Source organism: Haliaeetus leucocephalus, unplaced genomic scaffold, assembly GCF_000737465.1.
Source record: "Haliaeetus leucocephalus isolate CR32 unplaced genomic scaffold, Haliaeetus_leucocephalus-4.0 Scaffold395, whole genome shotgun sequence".
NCBI lineage: Eukaryota > Metazoa > Chordata > Aves > Accipitriformes > Accipitridae > Haliaeetus > Haliaeetus leucocephalus.
The window spans coordinates 2964032-2967887 of NW_010972831.1; the positions used below are offsets into that span (position 1 = coordinate 2964032).

General features: G+C 48.0%; 1 long non-coding RNA gene across 1 annotated transcript; it reads right to left on the bottom strand.

Annotated features, from left to right (window-relative positions):
- Positions 1–28: 28 nt before the first annotated feature.
- On the bottom strand, positions 29–2527 carry LOC104835549. The gene is made up of 3 exons (XR_774743.1): positions 2471–2527; positions 2306–2368; positions 29–217 (listed from the first exon to the last, which is right to left on the bottom strand). It is a non-coding gene; the product is annotated as an uncharacterized LOC104835549 (long non-coding RNA).
- Between the last annotated feature and the right edge of the window lie 1329 nt (positions 2528–3856).

A 3856-nucleotide genomic window follows, 5' to 3' on the forward strand; every position in this document is an offset into this window, starting at 1 on the left:
CAGATGTAAAGGAAATAAGTACCTTTTCCAGGCCACTCAGGATCTTCTCCAGCTCAGTTTTAGATAGGATTCCAGCCTTCTCCAAGGCTTTGGCATATGCCATGCTCCCCTGGACATCAACCTCAGACAGTCTTTGATCATAGGTAATGGAAGCATTGAGAATCTCCATGACTGGATCTGTGCTTCCACTGAATCTTCCTCCCCAGAGTTTATCCCCCTGAGGTAGAGGAAGAAGCAAATTAAATAGTCCCGATAACTTCAGTTAAGTTCCTATGCACTATGTAACATCCAGTGATCTGTTTATCCAATATAGAGGCCTTTCTCAGCTATGTCCTTTCAGTGTAGTAGCACTGACCAGAAAGGCCCCTGGCCTTCAGGACCTTTGGCAAGTAGTTGTAGGGGTGGAAAACATGTCACTGTCACTAGCATTTAGCCCTTGAGCTGTGAGGTCTGGCTCAGGAATCCTCCAAGATACTTTACCTCTGCAGGACTCTGCAGAGAGTCGTTGAAATTAATATCAGGGCATATGGTGCAAGACCAGGCTGGATTTCTCTTTTGAGGCAGCTGCAGGTCAACAACCCTTTGATAGCCTTTTAAAGGTGGAAAAAAATAAAGCAGTCAGTAACGAATATTGTGAAAGCTAGTATCCTCCAAGTCCGTTTTGTGCTGTTGAGCTAACAGAGAGATTTTTCTTTGCTTGACAAAGAGCTGTGGGCCAGCACAAGCCACATTATGAAGTGTTTGAAGTTGCTGTTTGAAGCATCTCCAGAGTCCATGGTGTGCTTGCAAGCTTTGACATAAAAATAGCATAAAAGTGGTTAAGGTGCGGACTGCAGAAAGGGAGGTCTGGGTACCTTTCAGCATCAAGAATATTCAGAAAAATAAATCAACAAAAAAGTTTTAAAACACATAGAAACAACTTTTGTTTTTCTACCCAAACCAAGATTCATATAGTAACCTTACACACTTGAATGTGTCATCTACATTACTACTACACTGGGTGACTGAAGACAGGTATACAATTCCAGCTATGCATCGCAGCAGGGTATGTGTAAGCTTTTTTCACCTGTGATTCAGCAACTGAATGGATTAATTAGCGAAGAGCCATGTACGTCACTTGATCAGAAGCTTTTTGCTTGCCCAGGTAGGACACCCCCTAACTTTGGCAAACGTGCGTTGAAATGGATAGAAATTTTACTTGTGCAGAGACCTTACAACTTATCCAAGATTTCAAAAGCAACTCTCCAGCACTAGCAGGCACAAAAAAGAAATTGGAGGACATTTAAAGGAAGGGCCTAAATACAATTGTGTCTCTTCTCATGCAGCACACTCTGACTACCATGGACAGCAAGAATCTGGCAGAACAGTTGCAAGCTAATCTGTGCCAGGGCTTTATCAGTCAGACAAAGCACTGTTGAGTAACCTTAGAAACTTTTTCTCTAGTGACTGTCTCCATGTGTCTGCCAATCCCTGCTGAAACAATGTGCCCTAGAGGACAGCAGGAGAGAGCCTACAGAGGTAAGAGTGTAGGCATGTGCTTTTCAGTATCTTTAAGGCAGCTTTGTCAGAAATGTGAGGAAAGGCAGAGGGGGGAATCAGAATTGAAAAAGAAAAGTGCTAGAGGTCCTCAGCATGCATCTGGTGCCCACAGGAGCATGGCATAGGGGATGCTAAATTAAACGCCAGCACCAGAGGCTAAGTGCTTGAATAGGAACAGGTATATCTAGGCATCTAGGTATAACTTCAGTATTATGGGTTTCCATCAAAGTAAGAAGTGGGTCAGCAGAAACATTGCAACAGATACATTTGCAATCAGGAAATCAAAACTGAAAGATTAATTTTAGCTAGCTCCAGGACTCTGGTTAGAGAAGTGGCTAGTACAGCCTGACAGCGGATGGACACTTGTCTGTAACCAAGAGCAGAGGAGGTCAGGGTTGTAGCAGCCATTTGGAAGGCAGAAAGCATGACTCACTAAGATGACTAGTCACGTCTCACCTACCAGCCAGGGAAACTGAAAATGCAGCTTTTGTACAGAGAAGTGTTTACGCAAGCTGCTATAAAGTACCTCCTGCCTAAACACAAGTTAGCAGGAATGACCAGCCCCGGCTGGTCGCTCGCTGCTCCCCGGCCCCGCCGCCCCGCTTTTACACGCATCGCTTATTAGTTTCTCCAGGTAGAGGGAGGGAAGAACCTGAAGGCACCGGCAGGCTGCTTAGCCGGGGACTTTGATTTTAACTCGGTTGAGCTCGCGTCTGCCAGACCACCCCGAGACCAGCCCCGCCGGAGAAGCAAAGTTCACCCTCACCTCGGCTGCCATTTCGGACGACGTTTTGCTCGTTTGTGCGGCGATCCCGGCAGCTGGTGCAACCTGCGGAACAGCGAGGCGAGGCGAGGTGAGGCTCTGCCGCCCGCCCCGCTCCCGGTGCCGGTGGCGGTGGGGGGTCCCCGGTGCCCGCCCGGCCCCGCTCACCTGCTCCGTAGCGCAGCCCCGGCTGGTCGCTCGCTGCTCCCCGGCCCCGCCGCCCCGCTTTTACACGCCTCGGAGCGGGGCTGGCGGCTCGTCCCGCCCCCGGCGGGCGGGGGGGGCCCCCGGGGACGGCCCCGCTCCGGTCCCCCTCCCCTCGGACCACCCCGCAGCACGGGGGTGTTTCTGCTTTCCCTAAGGGAGTGTGCTACTACGGCATGGTTTTTTTCTCTGTGCACTGTCGGAGGCCTTTGAGGGAGTGCAGGAGGTGCATCCCGGTTTTCTTGTCCCCTTTTGGGTTTTTCTGCCCTTTAACCAGCCCTATTGTAACAGGACCGTAGGCTAATTCAGGTAGGAAAGGACCTAGTCCAGCTGTCTTTCCTATGTTCTTCTCTGTTGTACTATTCATCCCCTTTCTGAGCTGAAGATGAAGTCTAGGGCACAATGGGGTTGCATGATTAGGGCGTGCTGCTTTCTGTAGCAGAGAGAACACAGGCAGAATGACATGGCGAGCATCAGGCAGCCACTGGCTACCCAGCCTGAATGAGCAAGTACCTTTTGCAGCTGGGTTTACAGTGTGCTGCCTTCAGTTTCAGTCCAGAACAAGGCTCAAACTCTGTATCTGGATTCATAGCCAACTATTAATTCACTGCTTCTCAAACGTTTCCCCATATGATCTTTTTTTTCTGAGGTGATGTCCTTGTTCCCTTCCAAACTTCCAGGCTTGCGGATGCACAGAGCATCATGCCATCTACACTGAGAAAACCTCTTTGAACCATTTTGTTGCCAGGTTCCTTCCTCTTCTGAAGTCCCTCATTTTTAATGCTTCTTTTGTCGTGTTCATCTCTTATGAATGTCTTTGTCCTTATCCTGGGCTTTGACAGGAGGTTGCTGAGGATTTGGAAAAATAGTAAGCACTAGATTTACATCCAGAATGAACCCTATACCAGGAGAGGCTTTACATCGTGGTGTTGGTGATACGGGCTCAAGATTGGCTATGTGGAACATGCACAACCCGTTCAAAGATTGGCGTCCCCCAGAGACCAGTTGTGACCCACAAGGCTAGAAAATGGAAGATGGGATCTCTGTGGCACTTTCAGAGTTGCCCTGTATCTACTTTGCTATTTGTGTTTTCATGTCATTAACCCTATGTATGTGTGACATGACAGCTTTAATTTCTAAATATTACCTGTATTTAAACTGTTAGTGGTTAAATATACCAATGAAAGCTCCAGTTTCTGTTCCATTAGTTGCAGGCCTCTTTGTAATTTTTTCCACTTACCTGTACATACATCTCCCTGTAATCCTCCCTGAGGAATAGAAATTGTTGAAGAATCACAATGAACTTGGTTTGTGTTGCCTGGGCAAAGAGGAGTCCAGTCTAGATGGACA